General features: G+C 47.6%; 1 long non-coding RNA gene across 1 annotated transcript; it reads right to left on the bottom strand.

The window, feature by feature from the left end:
* Positions 1-1535: 1535 nt before the first annotated feature.
* LOC116909796 lies at positions 1536-10626 on the bottom strand. Its single transcript, XR_004389099.1, has 2 exons — positions 10153-10626; positions 1536-2498 (listed from the first exon to the last, which is right to left on the bottom strand). It is a non-coding gene; the product is annotated as an uncharacterized LOC116909796 (long non-coding RNA).
* Positions 10627-11219: the final 593 nt, after the last annotated feature.

The following is an 11219-nucleotide window of genomic DNA, read 5'->3' as shown; positions in this document are numbered from 1 at the left end:
GGTATGAAGTTGCATGACTCATCTGTAGCACGAGTCTGCCTCATTTCCCCTGGCTTGTTTTGTTTCCTTGTTTCTGCCTGAGGCTCTGTATGGCTGGGGAGAAGCCAGTCAGCCATTCCCAGAGGGAAAAGAGGATTTGATTGACAGCAGAGAGACCTGGGCTCCAAACCTGGACCTGCCACTTTCAGCCCCTTGCACTTGGGAGAACTACCTCACGTGTGGGTTTTCCTCTCTCTAAGATGGCTAAGTCTTTGGAGATCTCTGCTCTTTGGCGTGTCACAAGCATTAGTGGCAAGGGGGAACACCTGAAATTTTATTAGGAAGAATCTTAGACCCTGTCCAGATTCACTGAACCTGAAACTGCATTCAAGAGAATCTGGACAGTTGGGGAAGTGTCCATCCTAAGGAGTTCCAGAGCTTTGTCTCTGTAAACAGAGCTGTGGACTGAGCTTTGCTCTAGCAGAATCACCCTCCTCCCATCCCCCCCACCCCCACTCCCCGGAGCAAGCTATTTGATGAATTTCAGGAGCTCTTCTCTGTGAGTCAACAGTTTCTTCTATGGTGTTAGTCAGGGATAGCCAGCTCGAATGTGCTATTTCAGATTGTTGGACACTTGCTCTCCAAGGCCATGATCAGATGCTCTGACCTGTAAGAGCGTGTTCACTAATTAGGGAGATGATTCAGGAGTCAAGCTCATGCCTTTGCAGACCCAGTATACACACACACCGGACCGTCTTTATCTTGCGCGTTACTAGACAGAGAGCTGGGAGGAAAACAGGTGCAAACGGCATCTGGGATTCCCTGCCGTGAGGACCTCGTGTGAGGTGGGAATCAGCCAGGGCAGATGCTCAGTCAATCTTAGCTCTTTCAGTCTGTCTTTGGTGTGCACCTATGCTCTGGGCTGAGTGTGAGCCTAGTGTTCCCCTGTGAGTGTGGCTGAGTGAGAGCCAGAGACTGCATTTGGTACCCAGCCCAAAGAAATAGAGACTGGTTCCACTTCTAGAATTAAATAACCACAGCGGCGGCAGCAGCCAAAACAAAATACCCAGTTGTGTAGGTCTCATGAAGAGAACTTAGGGGAGTCCAGCATAGGGTCTTCCTAGGGACTTTGGTTACTAGCCTCATACATTACTGTATGAATAGCAGTACCTCAAGGAAAAAGAGCTGGTCTCTCTCTGGTATGGGGTCAGCTCCTCTCCATACATTTCCAACAAGCACTACCAATAGGGTTAGGAATGAAGGAGGCCAAGGTAGGTTCTGGATAGGAGCTCAACCTTTCTTTTAAATGGGCTATTTTTCATGATATCTTTTCAGGTCTCTGAGTTCATCCTAATACTGAGGAGCCAAGCTGCTGGATGATCCCAGAGATGCCAGAATCGTCTACCTGGTGGGGCTAACCCCTGGGCTCTGTGTGTTCCCTTGGAGGATGGTGGCAGCATCCTCAAAGTAGACTCCTGGGATAAATAAATGGGAAGACAGCGCCCTAAAGCTGAGGGTGTGAGGAGATTATGTCACTGTGCAGACTCAGAGTCAGATCATGCCACACACATAGCAATGCGTCCACTTCTTTCTGTAGGTAAATACCCCATACCATACATGATGCGAGACATCTTAAAGGAAACATGTGCATTCAGTGCATAATATAAATATCGAGTACAAAATCAGACCATGGGGAATATAAATTAGTAGCACAGGTTAGCTTGGATGACATCTTTGTGATTGCCCCTGGAATGATGGTCTTCAGTAGATCCTGGGGCCAGGCTGCAGTAGACTACATGTGATTTGGACTAGAAATGTAGTTTTATCCTTTAAGTCATGGACAACACCCAGACAGCACAGCAGAGTCTTACTGTGCTTATCAGAGAAAGTACCTGGAGGTTTCAGGTGACCTGGAGTGCGATGTGAGCCGCCCCCATGCTCTACACCTAGATAGGCCTGTGTGAACAGTGCCAGCATGTTCCCCAGTAAAGACAGTCTGTGTGCTCACTGCTGCCTGTGCATTCATGTGGTCTCCATGTTGGAATCAGCCTCTGTATATCCCCTGGGTGGTGGGGTGAAGAGGAACCAGGCCCTTGGAGTCTAGTGAACGTCAAAGGGACATGCCAAAATTACTGTGTGGTGCGTGCTCATGGGAGACCCCGATTGGGTTGTCTGTGCTTAATTTCAGTCGGCAGTTCTTTGAAAAGACTTTGGCCAGAGGTTTCTTTGGTATCTAAGCCTGGAGTGGAGTGGTTCCTATAAAAGCCCCACTGGTGGAGCATCATGGCTTCTTGGTCCTCCACAACCTTCTGGAGTGGAGGCAGCAGTAGCAGCGGTTTGGCACCGGGAGCCTGGGCTTCAGAGAGAGCCTTGGTATTCACAGTCATTTGTGGCTATCCTGGTGGGTGATGTGAACGCTTCATCGTCGCAGCATCTGGGTCCCTCTTGGATACTGTCAGAGGGTGAGCTGCAAAGACCACTCGCCTTGATTTGATTCTTCTGTGCCAGACAGACCCATGCTGGACAAAAGTAGACAGATATGGTTCAGACAAGACTCAATGGCCAGGCCCGGGTCTGAATCCCAGCGCTGTCCCTCCACACCCACCAATTTCCTGTGGAGGACTTTAAACAGATCTGAGACTCCGATTCCTTCCTTCTATACAATGGAGCTTTGAGTTCTTTTTTTCTCTGACTTGGAAGCAATGAGTGGGGCCTGAAAATAAGCCACTGGTTTGTCTGCTTTCAAACAAGGTGCTTACCAAGTATTAGCTCCTTAACGACAAAACTAATGCTTTGTCCTCGGCTTTTGATTCTAATCTATGCCCTATTCCTAGAAGTCCATCTTTCCTCATCACTCTCAAACCCCATTTCCCTCCTCCACTCACCCTCAACCAATTCCCTGTACCTACCCTAACCCCTAGAAAGGAACCCTATGCTATCAGGCCCCTGTCCTACCTCCTTAATTCATCACCAAACACTTTGGAGACCACTCTGCACCCAGGCCTTGTACATCTCATCAGCCACTCCACACGTAGCATTCATCTGATCCTTCCCAACTGTTCACTGATAAAGCCTCATTGCTAAGACTCGTGACCTTTCCTGAGGCTTCAGTGCCTCCGAAACATACCATGGCTCGTCCCCATGCTGTCAATCATGTCTTTCTTTGTCCTCTTTGCCACCTTCATCGTGGTGCTCCCTTATTACTGGGAACTTTTACTCGGGTTACCCAATTGGTGTTCCTTGTCTCTTCCTCTAAGCACAGGCATGGCCCACAGCTCTGACCTTGTCTCCCACAGGAAGCATCAGTGGCTTGGTCAGATGTTTGGCATACATTTCTTTTAAAAAGAGCCAGATAGTCAACAGTTCAGACTTGTTAGGCTATCTGGTCTCTGGTTGAACTATCCAACGCCTCTCCTACTGCATAGAGCAGCTGGGGCTAATAACAGAAGCCAAGGAATGAACTGAGAGCCAATGAGGCCTTACTTAGAAAAATCAGAGGCAGGCCAGATTTGGTCAGAGGCCATACCTGCCAGTGCGCGGTCTTGTAGAAAGTTTAGCTCCAACATGTACTGGCTCTATCACATCGCTCAAGCGGGTTAATCACGATGCTCCTTGTCACCCTAACGTCAATATTTGTGATGATGATGATGAGGAGGAGGAGGAGGAAGAAGAGGAAGGTTTGGAGGAAGATGAAAAGGAGGAAAGGGGGGGTTATCCCATGATTCTTTTCTCAAAGCATTGATACTATGGTAAAATGGAATAGCGGCAATCTCTGAAGTCTGGCTCAGAGAGTCTTAATGTTCCTCCCCATGTCTCCTTTCTCCCCAAATCTCTGCAGCCTCCCCCTTTCCCTCAGCTTCTTCTCTCTCTCTAAAATCTCATCCATGTGTGCAGTCGAAGACCTGACTCCAGCTCCGTGTCTGATCTCTCTTCTGAGCTAAGCAATGCATGCCCCCCACCCCAGTCATGTAGTCTTGCTCTCATGCTCCTTTTGGCTTACATCTCTCCGTTACTGAGAGAAAAACCAATCACTTGAATTAAACATGGCTTCTCTTGACTTGTCTTGTTTCTGGGAATGGTGACACTTTCTGAGCCTTTGCCACAGCCTGTTCCTGAAAGAAAGCGGGACAGGCCCATTTTGTTAGGAAGTCTCCGTGCTCCGGCTCACCCCCGTCTTATAGCTATCCTTTCTCTCCGAACCTTTGTTACCCAGAACTTGCACTTTCTGGGTGTTTTCTCCATCTCTGAGCCTTTACCTTCCAACTCATCCAAACGGCCAAGTAACCCTTCCTGGAGCATGGTTGGCCATTCTCCAGTCTGTAATGTTGCCATCCCCATCACACCAAGGACCAGGAGCCGCGCTAAGTGGTAAGAGTTCCTAATGGGCCCCACTGAAGACACAATATATCTGTTTAGCCGCCCCAAGCTCTCTAATTATTTAGTCTCTGCAGCCTTTCTCTTTCCAGGCTACCCTGGTCTGTGCCATCTCTAGATGTCAAGTTCTTATCTGTTTCTCAGGGCCAGACATCTGAATCACACCCCCCAACACACACACACACACACACACACACACACACACACACACACACACACACACACACACACATCCTTGGCCGGAGACATAGACCTTGCTTCCAGCCAGGGGCTCTGTGCTTACTCCAGCTTTCAGAGCCTATGCAAGACTGGGCTTATCTCCTGGAATGCCTTTTCCTGTGTACTTTTGGGAAGCAGTGTGCACTTGCAATATCTCTCTCCTTAGATTAGAAATCCCTGGAGAGACTTGAGAGATGCTTGCTGTTCACACGGCCCCAGCACTGTGTCTGTTCCGAGAATAGGCTTGCTGAACAACCGTGGGTGGCCTTTTACCCGGCTAACCTTTGAGCAGACATAGCGGCAGCGTGGGCAGAGAAGAGAGGTTACCTATCTTAAAAAGCAAATGCAGAGAAACAAGTTTCACTTTCCTGGGCTCGGGGTCATAAGCCTTGTGTATCTTTTGGTCTTGATAGCAGCGTTGTGGGCGTGCTTGTTTTTGTGGGCGATAGTTTCATGATGGGTGTGTGCAAGTGTGAGGAGAGCCATAGGGTGGTATGTGATTAGATTAAGGCGTTTATGAGGGAGTCACACTAGTGTATACATTGAATGTCTATGTACTGGTTAGAATACTGCATGTTATTTAAGCTAAAATTCAAGCTGTCTATGAAAGACTTCTGGTTGAGGCCTCCACAGGCTACAAACACATCAAAAAGCATTATTGTACTGGAGGGGGCTGAGGTTAAAGGGGTTGTCACCTGGGAACTTTCCATTGGGACTACTACCTTGACCCTGCATGTTAGGAAAAACACATTGCTTGGCATTGGGAGAAAGAGCGAAGGTTTGCTGCTGCTGCTGCTGTTGTGGAAGTGGTGTTGGAGGCAGCTGGGATGCCAGCCTGTTATGGCTAACCAAAACACAAAAGAGAAGAGAGGGATATATATATATATTCTCTGACACAGTATTGCATTTCTATTTATGATCTGTGACAGTGGCTTCATGTTGTAATTTTTTAACTGAAATTATAAAATATTCATCTTAAAGACATCAACCACTCTGAAAATTGTGTACAGGATATTCCTTTAGTGGTAGAATTAAAATGTACGAATATTTGCTTTTTAAAAAAAATGTATCTTCTGTTAAAGGTTTAAAGATTTTTTGCTATATCTTATGGAAGAAAATGGAATCGTAAATATTAATTTTGTACCTTTATTGGGCAATACTTAAAAAAATGGTATAAAGTATTTTGAGTCAGTGTCTTACATGTTAAGAGAGACTGAAATAGTTTATATTAAGTTTGTATTAAGATTCTTTAAAATTAAAAAAAAGAATAATATCTATGTACAACAGGGAAGCAATGTATCTATGTATATGTAGTATATTCATGTGTCAATATGACAAAGGAGATAATCTGTGTGCGTGTGTGTTTGCTGAGCTGTAGGATGTGTGTTGTAGAGGCCAGGGAGTGTATAAGAGAGAGAGAAACAGAGAGAGAGAGAAAGAGAGAGAGAGAGAGAGAGAGAGAGAGAGAGAGAGAGAGTATGTTTAAGGGTAGTGATGGTCTTAAATTTGCAAATGGACAAGAGTCTTTACTTGACTTTGCCTGGGGACTTATCTGATGGGACATGTCTGAGAAGTAAAAATAAATAAAAATAAAACGAAGCAAACAGTCCTGGAAACACAGTGGCCAAGAGATAAAAATCAAAGCAAGGAGGTCTCTGTACACTGTTGGGCTATAAAAAGGAGCCAGTCATCCTGAAACTTTCTGGGCAGCCTTTGAGGTTTAGCACCAGTTGCCCTCTTGCCTCTGGAGAACTGGCACACTGCAGAGCAAGGGCTGGCAGAGCCTCCAGGCCACACTCTGTCCTATAGCAGACCAGGAACGTGACCTCCTTAACTCTGGGGCCAGGTGGAGCAGGTCCTATCTGCCTCATCTTGCACATTCTCTGAAGGATGTGGGAGGGGATGTGGCATCAGGCTCTGAACTCAGGAGTCTAGCTCTTTTTCCTTGACCCCATTCTGATTGCTAAGAACTGGCTAAACCAGTTACAATCTGCCATAAATCATAAATAAAGTTGGTGATTATACCGAGGCCAAAGGTTGCAGAATACAAGGGAATTGGCACCAATCATCTTGGAGATTCAGTGTTGGGCACCAAAGGAAATGTCCACAGAAAGTACTAGTGTGTGATTTAGTAGTGAACGTGCTAAAAACTCAGTGTCCTGCATGAGTGGAATGTGTGGGGAAGGGGGATCTGGGTTCCAGTCCTCTCACTCTGCCTTGTGCTGACTCCTGTAGGGATCTTTTAAGTGCATTCCCTGATCTTAGCTTCCGTTGGAAAGGGAAAGAAAGGGACTTGTCCGAGGTCACAGGAGAGCATGTAGCCCCACAGTGAATGAGCAGCCTCTGGGGCAGTCATGCTAAGTTGTTATTCTGGACGAATCCACTACAGGGAATAATGGAGGGAGAAGTTGATGGTGACCTGGCGGCTTCGAGGGCCTCCGACACACAAAGTTTGAAGTGCTGTTGGAATGACCATGTCCCACAGAGAGCACACTGGGTAGCCCCTAAATCTGAAAGTCCAGCTGAGCCTGATGAGCCTGAGTGAAAGCCTGGCATTTGGGAGCAGCATCCATTCCCATTTCCTTTGAAAACAGAGCAAAACACCCTTTTAATACTGTATATTGCCTTAAGAGTTAGCCATGCTGGGGATATTGCTTAACAGTAAAGCACTTACCTACAGGCATGAGGTCCTGGTTCCTGCCCCAGCACCACATAGGCAGAATGGATCATAGTCTTTCAAGAGTGTCTATCTGAAAGGAAGGGTCCCCCATTGTCCTGGGTCAGCTAGCAGCTTGATGATAGAGGTTTGACTGAGTGTCCTTTGCCTTGCTTGACCACTATCAGTAATGTCCGTCAAGGTGGAGGTCATGACCGATTGGTTATACTAGCTCCACTTTACAGACTTGGGGAGAGTTATGGAGAAAGGGAGTAACCTTCCCTAGGTTACACAGATAGGAGGGCACAAGCAGGATTAAATCAAGATGGCCTAGAACTTCATCCCTGTCCTAGTAGGGAACTAGGTATGGGTCTTGTGGTTGTTTTAAATCTGAGACAGGGTTTCTCTGCGTATTGCTGGCTGTCCTAAAACTCACTCTATAGACCAGACTGGCCTCAAACTCAGGAGATCCATCTGCCTCTGCTTCCTGAGTGTACTATTACTGCCTGGTTTTATTGAACTATTTTTTTAAAATAAAATTTAAACTACATTATTTATTAATTACATGCATGTGTGCACATGTGCATGTTTACACATGTGTGTGTGCATGCATGTATTAGTGTGTGTATTAGTGAGGCATGTATTAGGATGCCTCAGTGCAGAAGTAGAAGTCAGAGGATAACTTCCAAAGGTCAATTCCCCTTCCCACCATGTGGGTCTCTGGGGTTGAACTCAGGGCCTCAGACTTAGCAGTGGGTGCCTTTTCCTACTGAGCTACCTCGCTAGCCTGGGACTATTGAGTTTCAGTTGGATACAGGGAGGATGTGCAGGACAAGGAGCTTAGCGCTGGGTATATCAAAGCTCTGATATCAATTCTTATCACTCTCTGTGCTGCGACCCGGGCAATCTTTTGGAGACAGACTCAGTTAAATCCTTATAAATCCTTGCTTATAAAAATCCCAACAGAGCCAGGTGGTGGTGCATGCCTTTAATCGCAGTACTCTGAACTGCGACAAGCAAATCTCTGTGAGTTTGAGGCCAGCCTGGTCTATGGAACAAGTTTCAGGACAACCAGGGCTACAAAGAGAAACCCTGTCTAGAAAAACAATGCAACAATCCATCCTACGATAACTCATTTTCATTAAAGGAATGACCAACATGTTTAAGAAGGCCCTGGGAGCCTGTGCCAGACTGGGCCTCGGCCTGCTGAAGGCCTCCACCCTTTGAGCCCTCATTCTTGGTCCTTCTTTGCCTCCTTTGAGACTTGTGTCTTACCCAGTCCCTCTCCTGAAAGACTTTCTAATCGAACCCTTTCCCCCTAGGTGCTCAGCCTGCTATCACCCTGGGAAGCCCGTGACTCCACCTTCCAGGTTGGTTTCCTTGTTGGAAGGTCCCTTCCTTCCTAGTCCTCTGCTCACTTCCTTATCATACTGCTGTGACTCTGACTCTGTGGCTAATGTCTGTGTCCCTCACCTGTCAGTGAATTCTCTGATCTTTACAACATCTCTGGTACCTCAACCCAGTGCCTGACTCATTCCCATGGTGCAACCGGCAAATTGGGCCCTTCCTTGCTTCAAAGCTACATGAGATAAACAATGAACGGATTCATTCTTAGCATGACCAACTTTGAGGGACAACCATGAGTTCTGTGAATTCCAACTTTGGATTCCAGGTAGGTTTACTTAGCAAGGCTACATGTCTAACAATAACACTTAAACCTTCACGAGAACCCAGTTGGTTATATCTTCCCACTCTCTGGGCTATTTAGTGAGAGCAGAGAATAGTCTCCTAGTTTCTGTGTTTAAAAACTTGGCCTAACATGTCTTGCACTCTACCCATGGTCACCCAACTAAGGGGCATGGAGGCCTGGTGTGAACCCTGTGGGGATTCTGATGTCTCCTTCCTTCATCATCTATCTTGTACTTCTCTATTCCCACAGGTCTGAGGGCCAGATGTAATCTCCAATAAAAGAGTATTATTTCCTTCCTACATCTCAGCAAGAACCTTTGCTCCCTTGCTTCCTGATCAAAGGGGAGTGCCAAGTTGTATCCACCTGCAGGTCCCAACCCACCTTGGGAGGAGGGTATGAAGATCAGAGTGAATAGTACTCCCCTTTTAGTACCTGGGGAAGAGCTGCCCTCTAACTTTGGGTTGTAAGGGCCAGCCCATTGCTGTCCTTTCCACCTCACCTCTGTGTCAAAGTCTTACAGGTAGCTCTTAGGTTGTTCCACGCAATCAACTGAGCCACTAGCCTGGCTGTAACATAGGACTTGGCCAATGAAAACCCAAGCCTGTCTCTAGACTTCAGGACCACTGAGGCTGGTCTGGGTATGTGTCCTGGATGCTTCAGTCTGTGAGGAGCAGGGCAGTGGCACTGCTGAGGGAAGCAGGTGCTGTCCCACCTGTCAGGTTTAGGGAGGAAGCAAGAGAAAAAAAGGCCATTCTGGATGGTTCTGCTCTGCTTGCTCCCAAACGGGCCCAGCTCACACACCTCCAGGCATGCAAGGCCATTAGCAGCTACTGGGGAACTTTCCATGCTTTCCCATGCTGGAGCCGCTCCCCTCACACTTCTGTACAACGCTCAAGATGGGCTCTTTTGTCCTATGTTCTATATCGTGTGAGGTGTGTGTGTGTGTGTGTGTGTGTGTGTGTGTGTGTGTGTGTGTGTGTGTGTGTGATGGCAAGTGGAATCGTTGTGGCCTATTAGAGGAAGAAAGACTACTAGAGGAAGTGGTCCCTAAAAAGAAAGCATCCATTCCACATTGTTCTGGTTGTCTCCCACACTACATTAACCTGAGCCTTACACCTCCAGAGTCCTTGGCTGAGGAGCAGTTATCCACCCACCTGCCCATGCGGTCCTGGCCTGTCCCTGCCAGTCTGAGCATTCTTCACTACCTTGCTAGGCAGGTCTTAAGGGCACTCACCTGGTCTTAGTGGGGTGTTCTGTGTGGGGGCTTCATGTCCAGGGTCTCAGGTTCACAGCTGCATATGCCACCTGTTTCTCTCTTGTCCATGGCTCCCCTAAAAGTCCAGCTTTTCAAGAGGGACCTCGATATTGAAGGAATACCAGGCAAGCCAGAACAGTAGGCTCAGGGCTAGGATCAGAGCTCCCGTGTAGACAAAGAAGTCCCAGTAGTTTAGTGGAGCAAAGATTCCCAGCAGCAAAAGGACCAGGCCCACAGCGTCGACCAAAAGAGCCACAATGAGGAAAAATACACAGCGCCCGAGATGGCATCTTGTACAAGGTCTACCCAGGAGCATTGCCCAGGAGCAGCGGGAGGAGCCCAGCTGCACTCCTGGAGGTGATTTGCATGGGAGGTGGCAGTCCTGTGCTGTCTCTCCCTCTGGGTGTGAGCGAATGCATGAGCTGGTGCGTCTTGGAACAAGAAGGAAATACACGTGGGTCCTCCTTTATGAGCATAGCAGCCAGTGGGGCAGGATATTTCTTAACTGCTTCACGGTTCAGGAATGATCCCAACCCAAACAGTGTGACATCACTGTTCGTTGGACTGGGCATTGCTGGGATCAGCAAGGCTATGTGGCTGAGACGTGTGCCCTGGGTGGATCTGCGGTCAGAGGTCCTGTGATCCTGGAAGAGGATGCCTTCCTTATTTTGTGATGTGAGAGCCAGACAGCCTGGAGGCTCCAAATACCTGAGAACGGTGTCCACACCTACTGTGGTAGAGTGAGGCTTTCCTCCTCCTCTTGCCCCACTCTTCCCAGTGGGACATGGAGGGCTTTAAAAACTAATTACATTTGTTCTTTGTCCATTTTTGTTTAGAACACGTTCGAAAGTCTATCATCCCCTACCCTGTGTTCTCTCTAACCCCCTCGTCACCCCTCCCCATATGGGCAAGTGTCTGTTGATACCTGTACATTTTGAAATGATCCTGTGAGAGTTGCTTGTTCAATACCAACCAGTGGTGTGTTTGCCTCTACTGGAGTTCTGAAGGATGTGAGTTCCCTAAGGTGATGGACAGGAAAGACTAGA

This window comes from Rattus rattus, chromosome 9, assembly GCF_011064425.1.
Source record: "Rattus rattus isolate New Zealand chromosome 9, Rrattus_CSIRO_v1, whole genome shotgun sequence".
NCBI classification, from domain to species: domain Eukaryota; kingdom Metazoa; phylum Chordata; class Mammalia; order Rodentia; family Muridae; genus Rattus; species Rattus rattus.
This window is presented reverse-complemented; position numbering and strand designations above follow the sequence as displayed.